Source organism: Plutella xylostella, chromosome 23 (genome assembly GCF_932276165.1).
Source record: "Plutella xylostella chromosome 23, ilPluXylo3.1, whole genome shotgun sequence".
Taxonomy (NCBI): domain Eukaryota; kingdom Metazoa; phylum Arthropoda; class Insecta; order Lepidoptera; family Plutellidae; genus Plutella; species Plutella xylostella.
The window spans coordinates 1,187,394-1,201,040 of NC_064003.1; positions in this window are offsets into that span (position 1 = coordinate 1,187,394).

Below are 13,647 nucleotides of genomic sequence, written 5' to 3' on the forward strand. Positions count from 1 at the left end.
CAGTATCAATATCAGAACGCGCACATGTTGCACCAATTTGTGCCGACTCGCGGCCTCCCGCCGAGATGAATAAATTATATCACATACACACGCCCTTTTCTATAGGAATCATTACTAAATATTATCATCTTCACTAGCTATGTTTACTGTGGGACAGGCTAGTTTGTTTGTTTGTATTCAGTATGTTTTTATTATATTCTCTGGTTTAATTTCACTTAGGGTACGGCGACAAACCCAACCAAAACAAATTATAGCTAGCGTTTCTCATCGAATTTATCGACTATCCATAATAAGTTTTTTAAATACTATAATAAAGTTTTTCTTCATGTTCACGAATTCAGCCGTAAATCTTTATTATTTTCTCGATATCTTTAAATAAAACTATAACCTCCTGACCCCGAGAGGTATAAATGTAAACACTGTTATTAAATTTTAAAAAAATTAACTGCTGAACTGTTTTGTAACTTTGTCAAAGAACAAATTGTTTAAGGGATAGGTACTTTATAAAACTTTAAAGGAATAACAGGGATACTCCATAAAACTTTTAATATAGGTATTTTTAAACTATATATTATATTTTTTTTCAATGTCCTACTCATAGCACGCCAGGTGTCAGGAGGTTAAAATGAAAACAAATTCTTAGTTAAAATTAATTGGAATAAAATAAACAAAAACTAGAAGATGAATTTTAAATGGTCAACAACTTGCTTTTCAGTAATTCGCCGGATAAAAATCTAACTCCAGAATTACGCAAGCAAAACCGCGTGAAGTCAGCTAGTGCAACAATTATAATACATCATACACACTCACACCCTCTCTATACACATTATGAGTCGCAACAAAAGATAGCTGATTATGAAATTTATGAACACTACAGAATAGTTGATTTGTGCAACCTGCTGCTATGTTTGGCTATGGTATCATGGTATGGAAGATAAATCATTGTTTTTATAGAGTACATGAGCCAAATGTCCTATGATTTTCTTACCATGAAGATTATTTTATTTAATCATTTCATCACGACCCATTACGTCCCCACTGCTGGGGCACGGGTCTCCTTCCGGGTTTAGGCCTAGTCCACCACGCTGGCCAAGTGCGGGTTGGTGGACCCCAACACAAGCAAGCTTGTGCTGAGAGAGTTGTCGGGTAAGTGGGCAACCCGACTGTCAGATGTTTTCAAGCCGCCCGAAGGCCTCTGACTAGGCTTAACGACTGCTGCCGCAGCAGCAACCGGGACCCACGGCTTAACGTGCCGTCCGAAGCACGGAAGCGTCCAGAAAAGCACCACTTGAAATTGGTCACCCATCCAATGGCTGACCGTGTCAGTTGTTGCTTAACCTCAGCGATCAGTTACGATCACTGAGGCCCGCTCGACTACGGACGCTTCATAATCGGACATTTAATCATTTACAAACAAATTATAGTTGCTTGTTTCGAAATGTCTATTTTCGTTAATATTTGGATAATACTGTTCTTTCTTGTCTAACATTGATTACTCGTATTATACATATAAATTTAATACATTATAGCATACAATTAATTTAACATTTCTACAACTATACTGTTGCACTCATAGACCTACCCCCTTATTCATAGAAAAGTTACAATACGTTTTAACTAATAAACTGTTTTGTCCCTCTCTGTCAAAGAACAAATTGTTCTTTGTTGGAGAGGGACAAAACAGTTTATTAGTTAAAACGTTTTGTAACTTCTCTATGAATAAGGGGGTTAGTATATACATATACATAATATATACTAAGTATAGACTTATGGTCTGTTTCACAATGTCTGGTTAGTGGCTACCTGACGGATAAAATACATGCTGTCACTCTCTGTTATTATTTTTTAGACAGTGACAGCATGTATTTTATCCGGCAGGTAGCGACTAACCAGACATTGTGAAACAGGGGCTTAGTATATGTATATACTAAGTCTATGAGATGAGGTTGCACTGATGTAGAAGCCGCCATTTTCATTTTGCTTATTTATCTACGCACTACCTGTTATAATACATATACAAGTTTCATAGTTAGGTGTCAGTAACTCATCCACGTACAGTCAGGTCCGGTAATCAGTCCCGTTGTTCCGGGATAATGAATCCCGCGGGATCCGGCGCAGTCGTGACTTCACTCCCGATCTATTCCCAATACGGACCTATTGTCGGTGGCGATTCTGGATAGATGCACGGTCGTATTGCTATTGTGGTTGGATTTGAAGGGATAATATTACTAATGTTACATACTGAATCATAAGTTATCTGGCTGTTACTGGTTGACATAATAAGAGTACTTTTTAAGCCCGTGGTGGACAGCCAATCAGTGAAAGCGTATCATATATAAGTACCTAACTCTTTATTCACATCACCGGCCATGAACCAAGCATAGCTCAGTATAAAGAAATTTACATAGAGTGCCCATCAAATTCATTATGTATACCGCTTACGGCGTATGTAAAACAACTATTAACTATTATACCTTAATACGTAGACGTAGATTCCGATTTGACACCGTCACTACCGCCTGCTTTCCTCATTAAATTTTCCTGCGACTACAGAATAAGGCACTCTTCTGTACAGATTGTACCTACATGTTCTAACATGTCCGAAGATTTATTGGCCCGCGTCGGCCAGTACAACACATGGGTCGGTATTGGACATGTGTTTAAGAAAACCCTTCGAGATGTAACGAAATTGCATGCTCTATTTAGATAAAAACAGAATATCTGATACTTAAACCAAATATTACTCAAGGCAACTAAACATAGTTATAGGACATGGCTACTCAGAACCAATGTCTATATTTTCAAAAGGACTTTAACATTGTGTAATATTTCAAAAGAATTTTTCAAAACAATGTAGACAGAAGAAAAAGCTCTTAAAAAACTAACCGTTCCCATTTTGCTCTAGAGTAAAAACTTTTTAAAATACATTAACTAGTTAACTACAGCTACTTTGTCGGACAGATAGCCTTTCATAAATATTCAGCAGTTACAGGATGGCTCATTTAGTCTCGGACCCTCTTTTTGCAATATTGGGCCAACCCACCCGGGGGTTGTTTGGATCAAGTTTGTCTTAAAAAAGAACAAAATGGCGGATCAATAATCACGTTAATGGCGATCCGGATTATTAATTACTCCGAAGTGTTTTATTTACTGGGGACTGCCTTTTTAAATACTTACTCTTTTTTGTTTCCACCCTTCCTTCTTAATGTAATTACGCAGATTTCTTAATAAGATATAATTAAAACATAATTAAGTGATATTTTGTCCCTACTAATAATATTATTATTAGGTAGGTACTCGTATTTATTTTCATTATGAAAAATCACAGAATCAACTGAAATCATTTTGAGCCGTATCATAGTTACTACAAATATATTATTATTTTATATTTTATAGCTTGATATTTTACTTAGGTCAAAAATTTCAACGTATTTAAACCTGAGTTGGTATTTCTGTATTCGAAATGTTAAGTTACCCTCAGCATGACAAAACTACCCCACCGACAAAAGACGGGTCCTGACGCACAAACCGACACACATTAGCATACGCCGGCCGAGTACAATAAACCAATTATAACTGTCATATTTCAGCGCACCCTGTATTTACATTTATATTGAGACCTTGCCGTAGTTTGCGCATTTTGTTTCTGGGCGGTAGATTGACTTTCGTGGTGAAAATTTGGGGATTCTTCTCGTTTTGTTAAATATTTGCATCGCATTGCAGAATGCTTTTTTTATTAAATCTGAAAGCTGAATTCACGTGAATCTGCCCTGTATTATGTAGGTACTAGGTATATTATGTTATTTAGCTGATAAAGATACGTTGGATTTATTGGTTTCTGTTCGGTTATTTATTGAAAAAGTGGTACTTTAACTAAGCTAAATATATACAAATACTAATAACTAGGCTAAATAGATCAATTAAGGATATACATAACTATTATTGAGTTTTAACTTATGGTGAAAATATATAAAACATAAGCGTTCATGTAATCTCCTCAAAGCTATTTAATATTTCTTACCAAGAACAGCCAGACAACCACAGTCTTCAAAGGTCTTGCGGCTAAGCTAGCCAAATCGAAATGTGAAAGAAAATAAGATATCCAGATCCGCAGTTATAATGAAAGTCGTGATTTGTGAGTGCCGCCGACAGGGCTATTCCCAAATGGAATCAGCTGGAGTGCAGCCGCGGCCCGCATCCTAATACACATATGTCCTGGGCTTTACTTCTTGTATGCTATGGTGGCCTAGTACTTTTTATATTTTAGTTTTGTATTTTTTTACCGATGTTTAGGAAGAAAAAGGTTCATTGCTAGATTTGCAAATTGAAATGCTGTAAAATATCGCAATTAAGCTTAGGTAACGATTAAAAACAACATAGAGTAAAACGTCGCCATATTTGATCCAACACCTGTTTTTTATTTGAGAGACATAACATCTCAAAACATAACAGAACACTTACGGATACTTCCTGTAATTTCAAATCACCAGCCAACTTGACCACCCAACTACAGGTGCAACAGAAGCGTCCGATTCCAATAAAACTTTCAAATCCCCCGGCATAAAAATTCTCCGCATGCGGCGGCAAAATAAATAACATTGACACCACCCATAATAAGTTTAGTGGACACGGGGCACGTCCAACAGTCATTGTTCTGAGATATCGTTACAGTTTTGACGAGAGACCTGGCAGTTTTTCTTTTCGGCCAGTAGTCGCGCGGAATGAAAAATTTTCAAGTTTCTCCCCCCTCGTCCCTCGGGGGCCGTAAAATTCCGTGGCTTGACCGCCGCCGGACAATTTGTCATATTCATATGTTAACGTGCGCGTCTTTTCTTGCAAAAAGTGGGTAACTTAATTCGGGGGTCGGGGCCGCTTATTCGATTTGTGGACATTCAAATTTCACGTCTTGTTATGGAAATGCAGGTGTTGTTTCGCCGCTGGTTTTCTTTTGTGTCGGCGGTTTTTGTTTCGCTGTGTCGTCCTTTGCTTTTTGTGGTTTAGCGAAATCTACGGAAGGTCTTTTTAGGGTTTAAATATACGGAAGGCCTGTTATCTTTTTATGCTACGGTGTTATGATTATCAACCAGGTAACCAAGTTTCTATTTTATTTTTTCTCTGCCTTAATCTTCACTTCCACGTATCATAATTGACCGTCACTAAAAGATTAATCAATAACACACGTATATTTTTGTTCCACCACGGGGCTGGGGTGACCACGCTCCACTGCAATATCAATAACGCAGTGCAATAGATGAGTTGTCGGATTTGTCCCGGGTGTCCGTAACTCACGCGCTTTACGAGTGTCCCAACTTACGTGACGCGTGGCCACCGTAGTGTGGAGGTGGTTTTGTTTATTGGTGTTATTCTTTTTGGGTAGTTATTTGGAATTAACCATTATATGTATAAATATTTGTACCAGCAGGTATTGTGGCGCTCTTTAGTTATATAAAACAATGAATGCAGTAAATGCGAAATGCGAAAGTTTACGAGTGTTTTGTTACTCTTTGTCAATCGTCAACAGCTGAACCAATTTTTATGAAATAGGCTTGGTAAAATCAGACACCCTGGATTATCACGTAGTTGATTCTTTGTGTTATAATTCTACGGGAAAACATTTTAAGGTTAAATGAAGCTCGTGGGAAAACCCTTTTAACATAATCTTAGTCACAACAATATTATCAGCAGTGACATAGCTCATGAAGCTAATGCGTATAAAAAATTAGCTAAATTCATAACCAAGCCCACAACCTAAAACAAATATAGACATTATCATTTAATTTACAACTTTTGTAATTAACCTCCTCGCAGCCATTAGGTCCACACAAGGGGCTGACATAAAACTTATAGCGCATTATAATAAGTTATTACAAGTTAATTTATTATACTGTCATTACTTACATGGTCGCGTGAGTTTTCGTCATAAGTTAGAGTCATCCGCCCACGATGTAAATTCACGGGGCATAGTGACAAAAATTCTGTTGACTTTAGCCACTGGACGGCGATAAAATTGAAAAGTTGCGTTCCATAAAAAAAGTTTTAATTTGAATGTGGAATGCAGTTGTCGTGAGCGGCAATTGTTTTTGAATGGCTTCCTGCTGTTTGTTCACATCGTTTTGTTTCATAAGGATCGCAATACAATAGCCTTTAACATCACATTTTTGAAGTATTATATATTTTGAAATATTCAATAAAAAAAAAAAAAAAAAAAGTATCAGAGCTAGATCCGAGAAAAATGTACCACCGGAAGAACTAAAAATCCTTCGTTATCTAAATGGTAGTTTCAAACCTACCAAAAAACAGTTCAATTACTTAGCGTACCTCCAAAATCACCTCCACCATCTACTGGTTGTAAATTTAAATAGTTTATTCTAGTTTGGTAAACAAAAGTGCCTACTTACTATGCACCCCCCGGGATGAACGAGTACTGTAAAATACTTAATTTTTAATTACTATTTTATTACCGAACACATCCCATCCAATTACCAGAAGAAATATTAGAAGCCAGCTAAAATACAAATGGGGTTTTGATGGCGAAATAAATTTGGAGGATTATTTTAAGGTGACACGAATCGGGAAGGCGTCTCCATTTTACTTTTCAAAAGTAGCTGGTAATCTCTAAATACGTTGTATTTTAAGCTTGAACTAAAGTTTGTAATGTTACACACAGAGACAGATGAATTAATGAACAATATTGTAAAAAAAAACTAATACTACATCGTACCGTGTATTACTAATCATAATACTTAATTACTATACAACATATTTTTATGTAGCGTTAGGTTAGGTGGGTATACTTAACATGTTTTACCATCAAAGGTGTGGTTTAAGTAAAAAAAAAACTCTGCTTTATACTACTAACATATCTACTGACTACATACCAATTTTATAACCCCCTGAGAGCCACCTTCAAATGGGTATTCCTCGGCCAAAGCCGTTACACTGGTGGAATCTGTGAGCCACAATCGGGACCCTACACAGAATACTGATGGATAAGGAAAAACTAAATGCCGTTTTTTGCGTGAACTGGATGACTTTCATGATTATATTCATATTATTTCTATTCGTTTTAGTAGTACAAATAGCATCTTAATTCAAACTGATATTAATCACCTTAGTAAAATAAATAAGTGTTGCCTGAAATTTAATGATATAAATAAAAACATTGTTATACCTAGGTACTTAGCTTATTTTAAACTATAATTTTATACTCAGTTAAATTCGCTAGAAATGAAAACATCACGAAATCTGTATAAAAGTTCTAATTCGTTGAACTCTTTCCGTGCGTGCTACGTCTTGCTACGGCGTAGGCGGCGTAGCAATTTCTTCGTAGCGAAGTAAGAATCTTTGTTTTAAATACAATCTCTCTGGTGATTAATATTGTGGAGTTTGAAAGTTAAAAATAATTCTCATTGAATTAAATACAACCCATTATTTCATCTCTACGCCAAAAACCACACCATTTTAAAATTCATAAAACCGCAGCCTCTCGCTTTCCTGTTGCATCTTCAAGTAGATTAGTACTTACTAATATAACGTCTAAATATTACACACTTTTAACATGAATTAAGTAGATATTTATTTACCCAAAAACAAACCCTGTTATCACTTACGGCATCTCATGCATACGGCAGCCATATTGTAAGCGGTAAAATGGATTCTTTTTATATAAAAAGCGATACACTTTGTGTCACAAAGAACTACTCTCACATCCCAAGTGGCATTAGCAGATAATAGATACGATATTCGGATCTGGTGAAAGCGTGGAACAATGAAAGAAGGGAGAAGTGAGAGACTGGTTGATCGGTCGATGGTGTTTTTGTATCACTGATTTTGGTAGTGTGATTCTCGTGGGCCCGGGATCAACAAAAACGAATATCTTAGTTCTAAGACTCAATCTGTCATCTATTTTTTTGGTTGAATATATTTTTAAAAGTTCTCAAATAGCTTGATTCTGAACCTGTTAAATGAAATAAGTTTGCACTAATATAAACAAAGTGCATGACCTTAATGCCATAAACATCTTATGCCAGTCACCTTTAATATATACCTTAGCCTTCCTAAGTCACACTTCCCTTTATTTGTCGTTCTTAGTCCGCGGGGTTTCAGATTTTACATGAAACAGTCGTGGCAAGAATTTCAAAGGGTTTTTTTTTGTTTGAAAACACGAGACGCATAGTATCGGTTACGTGAACTACATTAATATTGAATTTGCCTTCAACAGCCATTTCTGCTTTCAATTCCTGTTTTCTGAACATGTTAGTTTTTTGTGTAGAAGCTACTGGGTAAATTTTTCCTTATGAAAAAGGGTAGATTTTTATGAATGAACTGCCTAAAACACGGTCTTTGTATATAATTGTGACTTCTAATTACTAATCCACTGCTATTTATCTTCTAATATATGCAGTGGAATAAACTATGTGAAAGTAGCGTAAAGTAGGTGCAGAAATGCACCCAGTCCTACCACGAATGGTCTTCGTTTAAAAAAGACAAGAGCCAAGTTTATTCTATTTTCACAGCATTAACAGATCAGAAAAACATTAAAAACACCTTTATTCCGACACAATTTTACACAAAAAATACAATACAACTTCCAGTTAGCACGTAAACGCGTTTTGATGTTATTTTTTCCATTTATCAGTCAATAAATATGATAAAAAGTGTAACCGGGGTGTAAATGACCCTCTCGGGAAGTCCCGCATAGCCTTATTGTTTATATTCACACCCTTTTCTACGAATATACAAAATATATTTTATTGAAATGGCCTCTTGTATAAGGATTTATGCGTTATGAACCATAAGGAAGCGTTTTAGAACAAATACATAGATTATCACATAAATAAAGTTATTTGGGATGGATTACATTGAATTCTCTTATACATATACATAATGACGATGTTATTTTATTACATGTTTAAACTGGGATGAAACGTTTCAAGACAGTCCTTAAATCATCCCCTTTTCACTAACTTCATCACTTTTTCAACATCCTGTGCAGAAGATTATTGTTTTATATTGTATGTCATACGTCTACACGAACTATACCTACTCTGCAAACACGGCAACGTTCGCGAACTTAGACTAACAATATATCAACAAGATGATGTGTCACATATAAAAACAAAGCAAAAACGTAACGTTATGTCCGCAATTTGTTTACTGTCAAACCGTTTAAAATTCTACCTAATGACAACCATTGTACCTACCAAATAATAAGTTCACAAATCTTCTAGCTGAACAAATCCTAACTAATATTATAAATTTGAAAGTAACTGTGTCTGTCTGTCTGTCTGTCTGTTACTCTTTCACGCCAAAACTACTGAACGGATTTGAATGAAATTTGGTATACATATGGTCTAGACCCTGGGAAAGAACATAGGCTACTTTTTATCCCGGAATTCTCACGGGAAAACTTTATAAGGCGAAGCGAAGCGCGCGGGAACAGCTATACAAAATAAGAGCTCAGCGGTAGAAGTGGGGTGTTATTTGTCGAGACGTTTAATTTGCACTGACTTTCCATCTTGTTCGTATATTATCAATCTAAGTCCGCGAAAGCTCCTGGGAAATCGGCCGCTAGTTAGTAGCCGGTGCTGCCATCTAGGCGCCGCCGTCGTAATTAATTACATATCGATCTACATTGTGATAAAGAGTTGCGTTGAGTTGGCTAATTAATTAATGGAAATTTCGGTCAGGTCTGGCCGCGAGGGACGTGGCAAAAAGGCGCTCCTTGAAATTTAACCACTACTTACACATTGTATAAATTAACTAGCTGTTGCCTGCGAGCTCCATTTCGGCTTAGGAAGTGTTTCCGGGATAAAACGTAGTATGTATACTATAGTTTACACAATCTATCATAAATTTAGCGTTCTTAAGCACAGAGGTGCCTAGGTTTGGTATACAATTAAATATTACTCTATTAATAAAACACACATTATATCACAATTAATAAGTTTACATAGTAAAATATAAGTTGTTGTCTCACACTACACCTCTCTCCTCTATAAATGTATGTAAAATAATGGAATACACAAATGATTACAATGGCTGAATTGCCGAGAATAACGTACACGGCCGCTCTTCTAATCACATCACGTACAATAACTCACATCTGACACGTCTAATTGGCAACTGATCGACCGTGATTTGTGTTAACTGGCGACGTGTGTTAGCTGACGTGTGAGCGAGGTGTTAGTGTTTTAGCTAAATATGTACGTGTAATTAGGTGTCCTGTATTTATAGTGTACCTACTAAGCTCTGTAGCCTACCGATATAGAGTATAAAATGGAAATATCATTTGATGACTGCATACATTTTCTGTCATTCAACTTTATAGTGGGTTTTTAATCCTTAATGATAATACACTTCCCAACAAAATGGTTAATTAAAAGTTCATTATTTTAGATGCAACATGTTTACAGGCATTTTTAACTTATAATACCTGATACTTATTTTACTGACTGATACTTACGGTGACTGATGAAAAACATTTTATATTCAATGTAGAAGCAAACTATGTTTGTGAAAGTAATGTGACGATAATTTATTTATTTAGAGTCCCCAAATACTCGTTCTAGGATCAACCTGAACCAAATAAACATAATATGTAATGTGCGAGCATGTTGAACCGAGAACTGTGCGCCGCCGCGTCCGGTGGGACAACCATGAAAATTTATAAGCGCATTAGCAAATTTATGAAATAAAATGAAATATTTATTATAAACAATCATTATCATTCGTGATTTTCTAATTAACTCAGCAAACAATTAAACAATTAAATTAAGTTATACAATTAAACAATTTAATAAGTTATACATAATTATAATATTGAGCATCTATGCAATGAAAATATATAGAATATATTTTAAGTATCTATACCCATTTATAGTATTATTTTTTTATTATAGTTCCCTGAAACATACCACCTAGAAAAATAAGATTAAAACATGACACTACCTACATACATGTACGTACCTAAGCATTTAACTAATAACTTATGATACCAAAGATTCACACTGTATTTCGGTAAAAGAGTACGCCTAGATGATTCGCAAATCGCCTCATCAAACAACGAGATTTTAGTTAATAGAGCCTTGCCTAAAATGGGCTGTGTCCGAAAAAATTCAACAACGCTCATAATTTTTCTGATGATAAGAATAACCCTCCGTATCATTCTAAAAAAATCTCAGATTTTTCCTATGCGTTAGTAATTTTATAAAAATAAAACATTTCAAGTATCGACTTTTTCCATCAACTATGTATCATCAGAAAAATTATGAGCGTTGTTGAATTTTTTTAACATACCCCATTGCCATTTAGACTGTTGAATTCAGCCGCAAGACCGGTGGAAATTGGTGTAGCTTAAGGCACCTGCGTAAACCACTCATAACTTAATACTAAGGATACGCGACGTATTATCGACACTAGTATCGGTTCGCAATTACATCTACAACTTAGTGTCGCAGTGGACACACGGAGACACTCGATGTAAAACTACCACCGACTGTTTGGTATCACCATGTATCCTTAGCATCACTTTCATGGTAAACTCATGGTAAGGCCCCGGATCCACAGCGGGCCTCGCCGGGCAATTCCCAGTCGTCGTAACGTCTAATTCCCGCCGACTTACCCGCAGTCAGCATTCCCGATACATAGTTACGAACCCGCATCCCGGCGCAGGGTAGTCGCTGGCAGAGAGAGCTGGAATTATGGTTGAAATTTAGATTATGCAACGTCATCGTGATAAGGAAGGAAGTAATGATAAAGATTCTTTATTCGGTGTTCAGCACTACACACCATAAACTAACTAAGTATCAAAGTTTTTCTACTACTACTAGGACTAAGCCATAAAAAAATAATTAAAAAAAACCCCTTCCTTCATTGGAAGGAGACCCGTGCCCCAGTTGTGAAGACGTGATGGGTCGTGATGATGAGAAGATTCGGAATAGCGTAGCGCGGTTTTGATACATACAACTTTTATGTGTCAAGTGTAATAGCGATTCGACACCAATGGTAGAAGAAGAACTAGTAAATCTATATACTTGTAAAACTAAACTTGTCAGCGTCTTAACACAATTTATTCGGTTCTGGTTCCGCAAAGCTTGTAATTATCACGCGTCATATTATCATACGTAGTTAGTTAAGTAAATAGTTATATAGCTTTACGACTCCTCTCTCCTCCATCGCTACTCTGTGCTCACCGTTTTTCCATTTCCACGGAACCGCACAAATATTGCAAACTAAACGTGTGGCAGCACTGTTTACAATTTCCCCCCGCTGTCCGTCAGGGCACATTCCGCGTGTCGTTAGGTTGGCAATGTTTATATTGCTTGCTCCTTGCTTTTATTACGTTGGTACCGCGTTATGTTACAATTAGAGGCTATCGTATTGGTGGAAGTCGGAATGGTATTAGGTAAGGGGTTTTTCGTGGTGGTTTGGGGTTAATCTCTTGCTTTAAAGGTGTGTTATGAGTTGTATTAGTTAAGAGTAATTTTACACACATTGATTCTATTCTATGTATTCTAAGTAAATACTATTCTTAAGCAGGTTTGATTTGGTCTCAAAGGTATCTTTTTATTTTTTTACTGAGTAGAAATAGGGAGTCTAATAATCCAAGGTTATTGTAATACTTCAGGCACATATTACAAAAATCCTACAACAAAAATATTGGTGACCTCTAACTACGTAAGCACATGAAATGAAATGAAATGAAATGAAATGAAATGAAATGAAATGAAATGAAATGAAATGAAATAGTTTATTTGCCAGAAATGTCGTACAATTGGTGGTCAGTATAATAAATAACGATCTACACATTTCACCTGTTCAGGTATGCAAAAATTATGTCTAGAACTTATGTATAAAATAGCATATTTTTACATTTCTGATTATAATTATTATAATTAAGTGACATTAGGTATTCGAATATTAGTTCTTAGTCCATATTTATTTTATTTAAAGAGAGGTACTCATTTACATTATAGAAACACATTTTAATTAGCCATTTATGTAGTGAGACCTTAAATCTAGCTAAAGGCAAGTACTTAATTGACTGTGGGAGCTTATTATATATCTTTATGAGCATATGATAGCAACCTCTTTTGCAAAACTCAGTTCTGCATGGCGGAACTATAATTTTGTTGGGATTTCTAGTATTAAAAGAACAAACATCACAGTATTTAGTAAGTGTATGTCTTTGACAGTGGGCAAAACATGCCATTTCATAAATATAGAGACTTGGCAGTGACAGTACTTTTAGGTTCTTAAATAGTGGCTTGCAAGAATCAAGGGGATGTGCTGAGCAGATGGCTCTGATGCATTTCTTTTGTAGAATAAATACCCTGTCTATATCTCTACAATTTCCCCATAGAATTAGACCATATCTTAATACGGATGCCACATACCCGTGGTATGCCATCAAAGCCGTGTGCAAGTCAGATGTTTTCTGTAGTCGGTGTAGAGCATAGACAAATCTACTTAATCTAGTACACACATTTTCAATATGCTGCAGCCAAGAGCAATGTTCATCAACTACAATGCCTAAAAAAGAGGTAGATGGCGTATGATTAATTACAATATTATTGCATTTCACATTGATATTTTTTAATGCCATTCTGTTATTTCTAAATTGAATATATTTAGTTTTATTTTCAT